Source organism: Canis lupus, chromosome 24, assembly GCF_003254725.2.
Source record: "Canis lupus dingo isolate Sandy chromosome 24, ASM325472v2, whole genome shotgun sequence".
Classification (NCBI taxonomy): Eukaryota; Metazoa; Chordata; class Mammalia; order Carnivora; family Canidae; genus Canis; species Canis lupus.
In genome coordinates, this window is record NC_064266.1 from 36774787 (window position 1) to 36787525 (window position 12739).

The following is a 12739-nucleotide window of genomic DNA, read 5'->3' on the forward strand; positions in this document are numbered from 1 at the left end:
ACCCAGCTGGCCTCAGGAAGGCCTGGGCACCCAGGAGGCCCTGCAGGGCCACTGGGTGCGGCCAGGGCAGGGGCTCACCCCTGGGCTTGTGACTAGGCCCCTGTGCCTCTTGGCATCCTTGGGGCTTGGCTTTGTGTTGGGATCTGGGCGGCTGGGTTTTCCCCTTGCTCCCTCTCGGGCATCACTTCTGGGAAGTGGGAATCAGGGCTCAGAGATGCCAGAGAGTGGGAACCAACCGAGAGCAGCAGGCTCCCGGGCCTTGGAGATTTACCGAACCCCAGGGGCAGGGTGCCAGGAATTAGCCAGAGGTAGGACCTCAGACACGTGTGGACTCCGAGAACCAGCAGGTGACGGTTTCTAGAACCAGTGTTTCCAGGTCCAAGAATTCATGGATTAGCAGATTTGTAGAATTACAGATTTATAAAATCAGGGCATCAGTTACAAGTGGTGCCAGAGAATTCATACATCCATCGAGGGAGAGATTTCTTTAAAAAATCACAGCAGCTGAAGAGTTTAGGAATAAATTAACTTGGTGCCTTCAGCTTGCTCCCACATTGGTCAGAAAGAAGAAATAAGAAAAGGAAATAAAAGGATGAATATTCATCTTGTTCTCTCTAGCAAGAAGGAGAGTACATGAAGCTAAACGTCAACAACTGGTGACTTGAGGCATTCGTTGTACTTGGTTTTTCTCTCTCGAACTTTCTCTGGTTTTGAAATTTGTCAACATGAAAAACTGGGGAAAAGTAAAAGAGGAAACAAAAATGTAAACATGAGGTGTAGTGTACCAGATGATACAACTGGGAGATCTTTGTGATCTATGCATCTGGAATTCTCTTGATTTGCTCTTCACAGTTTTAATCTATATGATGTTCAGGTTACCTGCTGTAGGCCTGGAGCTATTCTAAAGGCTCTGCAAAAAAGAAAAAAGAAGAAAGAAAGAAAGAAAGAAAGAAAGAAAGAAAGAAAGAAAGAAAGAAAGAAAGAAAGAAAGGAAGGAAGGAAAGAAAGAAGAAAGAAAAAAGAAAGAAGAAAGAAAGAAAGAAAGAAAGAAAGAAAGAAAGAAAGAAAGAAAGAAAGAAAGAAAGAAAGAAAAAGAAAGAAAGAAAGAAACAGGACACCTGGGTGGCTCGCTGGTTGAACATCTGCCTTTGGCTCAGGTCATGATCCCGGGGTCCTGGGATCGAGTCCTCCACTGGGCTCCCTGCAGGGAGCCTGCTTTTCCCTCTGCCTGTGTCTCAGCCTCTCTCTGTGTGTCTCCCATGAATAAATAACTAAAATCTTAAAAAAAAAAAAAAGGCTCTGCAAATCTTAATGGATTTCATTCTTAACAACACTTTGAGGTAGGGGATATTGTGGCGTTCATTTCACAGATGGGGAAACAGGCATGGAGCAGGAAAGTGAGTTGTTCAAATCGTGCTCAGTGCGTTGTTCGGTGCCTGCTGCCTGCCGGGTACTGTGCTAGACTCTGGGATAGAGCAGCGGCCAGGACAGGCTCTGTCCTTGCCCTTGGGGGGAACGTGGCAGGGGAGACAAATAACAAACAAATGAGTAAGAGTATTGTAAGTTTAAGGAGGAAAACGAGCCTGCTGCTTTGAGGGGCAAGGTGTAGGGGCTCCCTGGGATCAAGTGAGCAGGAGGGACCAGCTGAGGAGGGGGCTTTGGGTGGTGGCCTAAGGGAGAGACTGAGACTCGTTGGACAGCACGCCCTCCCTTCACCCCGCTGTGCCTTCTGCCCTTCCCTCTGCATCTCTGCCAAACTCCCACTCACTGTTCCAGGCCCTGCTGGGCAGGTACTTCCTCTGCTGGTGGGAGGTGGACCGGGGGGCTTCCCCAGCCGCAGGGGGAACCTGTCCTCCCCTGTCTTCTCTCTCCTCTCTGTTCCCAGGATCTGAATGTGGGGGCCTCCATCGAATCAGTGGGAACACCCACCTGCCAGCCACTATGCTGGGGTCTCTCCTGGAGTGGGAGGCAGGACTATCTCCTGGGAAGGAAATGAAGGTCCAGAGAGGTGAACAGACTTGCCCAAGGACACACACCTAGCAAGTATTTAAGGAGGGGAGGAGTCTGCACTCAAGACTTACAGGCTGCCTTTTGCTTATTGTTTACCTGCCATCTCCCTGCCCACGCCAGCTGGGGGCCTCTTGAGGGCAGGTGCCGGGAGTCTGGGTGAGCTTGGTGCCCAGCATCCCCTAGCTCTGGGCCTGGGCTGCTTGGAGAAGGTGTGTGGAATGATTTGACCTTTGCCAGGCTAAGAGCATGAAACTGAGCTAGGGCTAGCTAGGCCAGAGCCCTGGGGGTTGGCCTTAGCCCCAGAGAAGGCAGGTGGGGACCCGAGCCCTTGGGCATCTGGAGGGATCCTGTGCCCGCTGGCACCCTCCATGTCCCAGTGAACATCAAGAACCCACTTGGGACAAGTGGCCCACGTCACCCCTACACTGGGCTGGTTCAGACCCTTTGCTCTCCAAGCCTGTTCCTGGCACTGAGTGGCATATGGTCAGACCCGCACACCCAGTTCCCATCCTGGCCCCAGGGGGCTCCACCAGGCAGTGGGGACAGGGAAGTGTTCAGAAGGTTCTGCCTTAGATGAGGGGTGCATGTTCATGGGGGCAGGACCCCCTCCTGGTAGGAACCTGGCAGGGTGGAAGGAGCCCAGACACTGGAGTTCTCAGACTGGGTTCAGAGCTGCTCTATCCTTTGAGGCTCTGAAGCCTGAAAACTTGGTCTTATCTGCAAAGTGGAGACCATAAAATTACCTGCCCCTGGGATGAAAAACAGTAGCACAGCAACCCACACATAGTAGGTGCTCAATAAACACCAGCTTCTGTCACTACCGATTAGGGCCACTGCTGAGGATTTCTAAGTCTATTCATGCATTCATTTCACCAGGATTTCCTGATACTTCCTATATGTCAGGCTCTGGGTAGAGTGTTAGAGGCCCACACAGAACAAAACAGACAAAATCTCTGCCTTTGGACAGAAGGACAGTGAAGGAATGAACAAGTCCTACTAAAGGCTTAGAAGGAAAAAAACAAACAAACCAGGGAGGTGTGATAGAGAGTGACTGGGGACTATCTTTAAGGAGGGGATCTGGAGAGGGCCTCCCCGAGAAGCAGCTGGGGCCTCAAAGAATGGTGTTGGAGGTTCGGGGGAACAGCAGAGGCAAAGGCCTTGCAGTAGAAACAAGTGAGATGGGCTCACAGAAGAGCCCATGTGTGGGGCACAGAGCGAGGGAGAGGGAGAAGGTGGCAAAGAGAGAGAGGCAGGGGTGAAGAATTGGAATTGTATTCCAACAGTGATGATGGTAAACAAAGAGTGATGGTGAATGACTGCCACAGACAAAGTGCAAACTCATGGTGATTCACGTGGAGCCCGGAGCTTAGGCTCTCTGGATCAGGCTCCTGAAAGCAACGCACCTGCACGCCCCTCGCCTGCCGCCTTTCTTATATAAAGAAATGCAAAGGGAACGGGTCATTGCCACCTGTGAGGTGCAAGCACAGTGTGTTAGGTGTGAATGTGAGTTTGTTGGTTGCGAATGTGGCCATGGTGTCTGGCCTTTGGTCCTTGTGGGGAGAGTGAGAGGGGCCTGCAGGGTGGGGGGGGGGAGCGTGCATAACATCACCAGCCCTGATTTCAACAGCACCGTGTCAACTGGGGAAGGCTCCAGAGATCAGCTGGTCCAACCCCCTGACTCCCCGATGAGGAACCTGAGGTCCAGACGAGGGGAAGTGAGTGGCCAAAGGTGACACTATGAGTCAGAGGCAGATGCAGGACTTGAACCCAGGCCCCTAACTTCCAACCCAGACTTTCTGAGAAATGGGTGTATTGCCATGTGCTTCCCCTTTGTTCTTTCCTCCCAGACAGTGTCAGCTGCCTTCAGGGCCAGAGAGGAGGCCTGGGGCAGGGGGCATCCAGAGATTTGTGGCCTACCCCTTACTCTACTGAAGAATTTCTTGGTGACATGACTGGCCTTTTGACCCAGATAATCTACTGTCTGCTGTGGAGGCTGTCCCGGTGGAGCCTTGAGACCGTCTCTCAGATGAACCCCTGCCTAGAAGCAGGGGCAAAGGAAAGCCTCTTAAGATCATAAAGCTGAAGGGAAGGAAGCATTTATATATATAAATATATTTATATATATATTTAAGATTTTAATTATTTGAGAGAGAGAGAGAGAGCACAAGGAGCAGGAGAGACAAAGGGAAAAGCAGGTTCCCCACTAAGTCGCCGGGCTGGATCCCGGGACCCGGAGATCATGACCTGAGTCAAAGGCAGCCGATCAAACGACTGAGCCACCCAGGTGCCCCGGGAGGGAAGAATTTCACATTGAATTAGTAATAATCTTTGAGAATTAACCCCCCAATGGCGTTGCTGGATGTTGACATATACAGGCATCTAGAGGTTGTATAACCCGTGTCTGGAGAATAGATCCTTTGACTCAAGACACAATTTCCACATGGAAAGATTTTCACAAAGCACCCCTTCCCACCAGCCTGGAGATGGGCATGCTGTGATCTGGGTCCCCCGAGGTCGGGAACTCATGGAACGCATGGCAGCACAATGAAGGTGCTGATGCCCAAGGGGAGTCATCCTGGTGCAGGGAAAGTCACTCCAGGGACTATAAGAATATGGGGAAACAAAGCATCCTGGGAAAAGAAATGAGTTTTTAAGAGTAGACTCTATTTTTTTTTTAGGACAGTTGTAGATTTACAGAAAAACAAACAAACAAACAAAAAATAGCACCCTACTCCCAGTTTTTCCCACGGTTAATGCCTTAACATCAGTGCGGTATATTCGTTACAATTAACGCACGGGTGTTGATGCCTTATTGTGAACAACACCCGTAGTTTATCCAGATTCCCTCAGTTTTTACTGACATCTTTTTTCTGGTACAGGATCCCAGTCAAGATTCCACATCACATTTAGTTATCATGGTCCTTTAGGCTCCTCTTGGCCGCGATGGTTTCTCAGACTTTCCTTGTATTCCGCGACCTTGACAGTTTTGAAGAGTGCTGGTCAGGTTTTTGGTGGGCTGCTGCTCTACTGGAATAATCTGACTGATGTTTTTCTTATGGTCAAGGGAGGACATTCCCGGGAGGAAAGTGCTATTTTTGTCATATCACATCAAGGGCACATCCTATCAACATGATTTATCGCTGTGGGTGTTGACCTTGACCACCTGGCTCAGGTATTGTTTGTCGGTGTTCTCTAATGTCAAGTTCCCGTTTTTCCCTTTTCATCTATCTTCTTTGGGAGAAGTCCCTCTGTGATTCAATTTTGCTTGTATCAGTATGGACTCAAGGACATTTATTTTATTTATACTTTGGGTTACAATTCAACACTACTGTGTTTTATTGCTCAGGTTGTTCCAAATTTGACCACTGGGAGCTGTTTCAGTTGGCTCCCTTGCCCCTTGGAGTGCCTTAATCAACACTGGTGGGTTTTTTTGTTTGTTTGTTTGTTTGTTTGGCTTTTGTTTTGGGCACTTTCTTACCTCTGGCACCACCAGATGCTCCAGGCTCATGTTGTATGTTCCCTGCACTGGTTTTAGAATCAGCCATTTCTCCGTGTGGAGCTGTGCCTCCTTTTATTGGAGAATGGTATTAGAAACCAAGCTCTGGGGGATCCCTGGGTGGCTCAGCGGTTTAGCGCCTGCCTTTGGCCCAGGGCGCGATCCTGGAGTCCCGGGACTCCAAGATCGAGTCCCACGTCGGGCTCCTGGCATGGAGCCTGCTTCTCCCTCTGCCTGTGTCTCTGCCTCTCTCTCTCTCTCTCTGCCTCTATGTCTATGATAAATAAAAAACAAAACAAACAAACAAAAAACAACAACAAAAAAACAAGCTCTGGGTGGCAGGGGTGTCCATGGCTAGTGGGGTGGCATTTCTTTTAGGCCTTCTCAGCTGACAGAGCCAAGAGACATATGTGTGTATATTGACTAGTATATATCCACACGTCTATAAATATTTTTATATGCATCCATCTATACCTATATTTGGCCAAAAGTAGGTTCATACTGATGTCTCCAGAATCCATTATGTTTTATTTTTTTTTTAAGATTTTATTTATTTATTTATTTATTTATTTATTTATTTATTTATTTATTTTAGAGAGAGAGAGAGAGCACAGAGGGAGAGGGAGAGGGAGAGAATCAGATTCCCCACTGAGCAGGGAGCCCGATGCAGGCCTCTAACTCAGGACCCTGAGATCATGAGCTGAGCTGAAGGCAGACACCTAACCGACTGAGCGACCCCTGTTGCCCCTCCATTATGTTTTATAATGTGATTTGAAATAGTGGTGTGTCCATATTGATAACCAAAATTATAGCTATCACTTACTGAGTGCTCACAATGGTTAAGTTCTTTCTAAGTGCATTATCTTTATGCTGCATGAAAGCCCCAGGGCCTGGCTACTCCCCTCAACCCCATTTTACCGATGACAATGTAGAGGCACAGAGAAGGTAAGTATCTTGCCTGAAGTCTCCCAGCCGGTAGGTGATGAAGTAGGTTTCAAACCCAGCCTCCATCATGTCAAACATTAAAATGCACCTACATCCTGCATTAACAGAACTTAGATACAACTGAACAAAGAAGAAAGAAAGAAAGAAAAAAAGCCCCAGATGTTACCTTGCAGCTGACTGGTTGACACAGTATGACATTTCAAAGATATCTAACTTAAATGTCATGATTTCCTTTGAAGCCAGGACATTTCGTGTTTTGGGTCTCAGACATTTTCTGCTTGAGGTTCTGTTGTCTTGAATGACTGACAGATGAAAGAGTTCGGGCATTCACCCTTTACCAGTTTTCCCAGCCACTGTGCGGGGCCATTCTTAGTACCTCCTTCCAGCCGGCCCCCTGGGAAAATGCACAGGGACAGCGTTTTCTGGGAAACAATTCCTAGACAGCTCGGATCCCCGAGAGCCAAAGGAGGACAGGAAGGAAGCATGGGTGCAGAGAGGGGCGGGCAGCCTTGCTCTCTGACTTCCAGGTGTTTCTGGGGTCAGTCTGGTCTCACCTGTGGGGTCTCTTCAGGGATTCTTGGACAGGAGCCTGCCCTGACCCTCAGTGTGGCCTAAGGCCGGCACCTCCTCTCAAGCCCAAAGCAGCCTGATTCCACCTCCTCCAGGAAGCTTTCTTTGCTGCCCCACCCTCAGTGATGTCCATGTTCCCTGAGATCCCAAGGTTAGACCAAGGGTCTCAAACTAGGAGCCCTCAGATGTGCATTCTTTATCTTGCACAGTGTCTTCTAGAATTTCGATTTGGTTCTAGCATTGATGAGCAAGAGGTTTCCTATAGACATGTGGACGCTCGGCCTATCTTACAAGGGTCGAAAGCCCGGCAGCCCTGAGCTCACATTCCTGGGGCACAGTAGGTCCCTTGCTGCTATGGACATCGTGAACGGGCCAGGTGCACTCAGCTTGGAGACCTGCCCTCAGAGGCAGACAGGACTGATTTTCACTGGCAGCCCTGCCCCTTCCTGGCTGCAGGAGCTGGAAAAAAACAAAACAAAACAAAACAAAACAAAAAAAAACAAAAAAACATTTTTCTCTACTCAGCCTCCATTTCCTCCTTTGGAAAATGGGCTTACATCCTACCTCAAGGTGTTGCTCTAAGGGATGAAGTGAGCTCATGTATGGGGTGGGCCGAGGACAGGACAGGTGCTCCGGACACCTGAGCTTGCATCCTTTGCTGTGGCGCCTCTCGGTTCCCGATGCTCCCACTGTCCATCTGTTCATTCTGCACAAACCTGCTGTGTGCCGGACTAAGTCCTGAGCTGCAGGCCCCCTGGTCTAGCTGAGGTGGCATCTTGTTCATGCTGGCACTTATTCCCTTATTCATTCACTGTTGAATACCTACTGTGTACCAGGAATTGTTGGGAACACTAAGAATATAGTGGTGAACAAAACAGACCAAAATCCCTGCATCACGGAGCTGACAGTCTAGTGGTGCCTGACAGGACACCAATATAGCATTGCAGTAGCATGAAGTTCTGCGAAGAAGAATCGTGAGCATGACAGCCGGGCTGCTGCTTGGCCAGGGAAGGTGTCTCTCTGAGCAGGGAGGGAGGGAGGGAGAGAGGGAGTCATGTGGCTGGCTCTCTGAGGTCAGTGCATTCCGGGCAGAAGAAACAGCAAGTGCAAAGGCCCTGAGGCAGGCGTGGGCCTGGAGTGTTCTGGGGCAAAGAGAAGGCCAGCGTGGCTGAAGAAGGCTGAGTTACGTGTTCCTGTAATGTTAGAATTTCTCTCCTTCCCTTTCCTCTCTCATCCCTCTCTCTCTCCCTCTCTTTTTTCTACAATGAGTTTTAATTTTGTAATCCAAATACACAACGACAATTTATAAAAATAGAAATCATATCTGGGAAGCCTTTGGCATGTTGCTGGTATGCAGGAGCAGTGACTGATATTATTATCATTTCTGGTCAGAATGAATCACTTACTCCCAACGTTTCCTAAAGAGGCAATGGACCCTGGGGGCCTTGTCTACCGTGGAGTGGCTTTCTTTGTCTTTTCCAGCTTTCTTGAGATATAATCGGCACATATCATTGTCATATTTAAGGTTGGGTTGATACACTTACCTCTGGCAAAGCGATCATCACCCTGGTGTTAGCGAGCAGCTCATGCTGTGGTTTTGGGGAAGGTGGGTGTGGGGTGGGTGCCTGCGTCTATGGCTATAGGAAGGCCCTTCTTCATCCCCCCTCCTCCTCACTCCTCCTCTTTTCTTTTCCCCCCTGCAGACTTTTCAGCAGAAGGAAGCATCCAAACTTGGGAAGTCTCGTCTCAGGGCCATGGAGAACCTGTGAGGTCTCTGGAGTCCGTGCCATAGGGGGGCCCGGGGCACAGCTCATTGGGTCAGGAAGAAGGGGCTTGGCTCACAGAGTGCTTGAGAATGAAGGTCTTAAAAGTGGGCGCTGGTCCCACCTGAAGGCCCCTCACTGTCTCCAGGACAGAGCTTCCAGCCTGTCTCCCACTTCCCCTGGCCCAGCCCCATTGTTTCCCGCCCTGACCACTGGGGCGCCTCCTCCCCAGGCTCCCTGCTTCTGCCTAGGGCCCTACAGGCCTGGCATGACACACCCCATTGCCTCTTGGAGCTCACCTGCCCCTAGCCTCGTCCCTTCCTCGGCTCCAGGGCTCTGGCCTCCTTGCTGCCCCATGACGGGCTCCTCGACTGCTGTACCACCCCCCATGCAGGCAGATTCTCTCCTCCTTTGGGGGGAGGGCAGCCTGGCCCCCAGCATCCTGCCTGCCCACCCTGCAGGAGTAGGCCCTCCTGCCACACCTGCTTGCAGCTCCCTGTCTCCCCACCACCAAGCTCTTTACTACTGTTTGAAGAAACACATTCATGGGTCTGCTCACTGGGCAACCGCCCCTGTCTGCTTAGGGTGTCAGTCCCAGGGGGGCCAGCTGGGGTCTGGGGGCTGTGCCCCAGGGCCTGGAACAGTGTTGGTGTGTGGTATGCAGTAGATGCTCGATGCATGCTTGGTGAATGAATGAGCACTAGCGCTTTAATGTCAGGCATTGGAGTCTCTGCATGGTTCTGAAAATTCCAGCAATGGAATCCCTCAAGGCTCACGGGCCCCAGGCCAGCTCCTGCTGCGGGACACCTTCTGCCTCCGTAGCTGCCATCTGCCCCAGGAGAGCCCTTCCACGTGTGACAGAGCTGGTCCCGTGAGGCGCAGGAAACAGGCCGGGGAGGCTGGAAGCCCTCAGCAACCTTCTCACGGCGTGACACCTCAAAGTTGATAACCTCTCTGCTCTCTGTGCCCCGATTTCCTTGTCTCTGCAAAAGAGAGTGAATAATTTCTGGGACTTCCTTTATTTCTCTTCCAAATATGCTTATTATTTTATTGGCTTGTGGTGAAGCTCAGAGAAGTTTATGGGTGGGGGAACTTCACCACTGCAACCTCCCTGGCAGCAGAAACAATTCTTGCCAGGAGCTGACCATGTGTGGGCCTGGAATGGGCGTGTTCCTGGCTGAGGCCACTGTCTGCCCTGGGCTTGGCACACAGGGCTCTTTCTGCCTGGCCGGGCCTCCTTTCAGAGACTCGAACTCACTAGGCTGCCTCTAGTCTCAGGGCTTTGGCAGGTGCTGTTCCCTCTGCTTGAGATGTTCTTCCTTCTATCCTCAGCCTGGTTAAATTCCTACCTCTGATTCTGATTTTGGCTCAAACACCACCTCTTTCAGGAAGCCTTCCCTGATGACACCCCATGATTCAGGTCACTCGGTTAAACTTTTTTAAACAACTTTTTTTTTTTAATCGCCATTGCATTACTTTATTTATTTGTTCTCAGCTCCCAGAAGGCTCCCTACCCCATCATCTGAGGTTAGATTTCCCCTGGAGGGAAGTTGGGAGGCCCAGGCCCGTGAATCAGCAAAGTTCTCCTTCCCCTCTTGGCACTTTGTCTGCAGAGGGTGAGAGATGGTTTCCTCCAAGGGGACTAAGTCCAGGGGTGCATAGATGCCGGGGAGGTGGTGGGCAGGGTCTCTCCCCATCCCCCAGACAGCCTTGGCCCATCATCGGCTCTCTACCTCCATGACAACAGCTCCCTGCCTGAACCCCACCCCCCTTGACTGCTCTCCCTTCCCCCATCCTTCCTGGAGAGCCAGAGGGAGCTTTCCAAAATCCAAATCTAGGGGCACCTGGGTGGCCCAGTGGCTCAGTGGTTGAGCGTCTGCCTTTGGCTTCAGGTTGTGATCCTGGGGTCCTGAGATCGAGTCCCGCATCGGGCTTCCTGCAGGGAACCTGCTTCTCCCTCCTCCTGTGTCTCTGCCTCTCTCTCTCTGTGTCTCTCATGAATAAATAAATAAATAAAATCTTAAAAAAACCCAAACCCTAAATTTAATCCCCATCTGCTTTGCTCCAAACCCTTCCTTGGCCTCCTGTTATTCAGAGGTGGCCGGGCTATAAGCCTTCTGTGGTCTGACCTTGCCTCTTTCCCTTCCTGCCCCAGCAACACCAGCTCCTTGTAGCTAGCTCCTTGCCTCTGAGTCTTTGCACTTGCTGTTCCCTCTGCTCTGAGCACTGTTCCCCAAATGGAGGAAAGCCACAGGACTCCCTCCCTCACCTCCTTTGGGTCTTTGCCCAAATGTCCCTTTCCCAGCAAGGCCCCCTCTGACTGCCCTATTTAAAAATTTAATCTCCCTCTGCTGCTCCTTCTCCATACAACCAGCCTCTTCCCTCCTTTATTTCTCCCTATCATCCTGACACCCCGGGCTAGGCCACGAAGGTTCCTGATTCATCTGGTTTCCTGTCTGCGTCTCCCACTAAAATGTCAGCTCCCCCAGGGCAGGTGCAGGGGTCACTGTTGCTCCCTGCTGTATCCCCAGCAAGGAGTGGGCCCAGGGCTACGTGGCTTTGGGGTCACACAGGCCTGGCTTGGAGTTCTGGTTCAGTCACTTCCTGGCCTCTTCCTTTCTGGGCCTTGGTTTTCCCACCTGAAAAATGGGAGAAAATGTGACACTCAAGTAAGGGCGAAATAAAACCCCGTTTGTAAGGTACCTGGTGCCTACATGTGTCAAGAGATTCCCCCCACCCGCACCACCTCCCCCCCAAAAAAGGCCAAAATGAAAACTCATCATTCATCATTATGGGGAAATGAGGGATACCATTCTGGTCTGTCCACACCATGGGCTACTGTGCAGCTATTAAAAAGAATGGTTCACGGTTTTCCCAGGTGACTTGTGTGGCTCATCTTGTTTGTTTTCAAACATTCTTTATTACATGGGCATCTTTTTTCCTCTAGGGTTTATTTTTAGTTGAAAAGGTTCAAAGTAGGATACAGTGTGCGTAGTCTTTTTAACCTTTGTTTTAAAAAGGAAGAGAATGTAGACATTTATATTTTTAATAGTTTTAAAAATTGAAGTGAAATTCACATCGTGAAAAAGCAACCTTTTAAATTCATCATTAAGTCATTAATTAACCAGTTTAAAGTGTGCAATTTGGCAACATGAGGACATTTGCAATGTTGTGCAATCACTGTTTAGTTCCGAGACCTTTTCATCGACCCCTAAACAGACCCTGTGCCCACTAAACATGCCACTCCTTACTCACCCAGGTGCCCCCAGCAACCACCCCGACCCGCAACCACTAATCTGCTTCCTGTGTTACTGGGTTTATCTATTTTGGATATTTTATATGAATAGAATCATACAGTATATGACCTTTCGGATCTGGCTTCCTTCAATTAGCATCATGTTTTTAAGGTTCAAGTAGCACATACCAGCCAGTACTTCATTCCTTTTTATGGCCAAATAATGTTCTATTGTGTGGATAGACCACATTATGTTTATCCATTCATCTGTTGATGGGCATTTAGGCTGCTTTCACCTTTTGGCGATTGTGAATGCTGCTGCTCTGAACAATTGAGGAGAATTCTTGTTTGTATGTGGAGATTCTTAAATGAGAAGAGCAAGACCCTGGAAAGGGTGTACAATGTGATCCTGATTCGTAAAAGAAATGACAGATAAAGAGATCCCTTGTCCAGGCATAGTCTGTATGGGATTTTCATGCTTACAGAAAAATATGTAAAAACCCATTCTCAACTGTCAACACGGGGAGAGAGAAGGCTTTTGCAGAAAGGAAAAGACAAAAAAGAAGGCCAGATGCCAAATGAAAGCAGTGCACACAAAATGATTCCATTTAGGTATGTGTGACAAGTTACAGATTGAGTAATTGTGTGTGTAGATGTTAAAAAAAAAAACACGAAACCCAAAAAACAACAATAAAAAAACCCCCAAAACCCTCCTCTGCA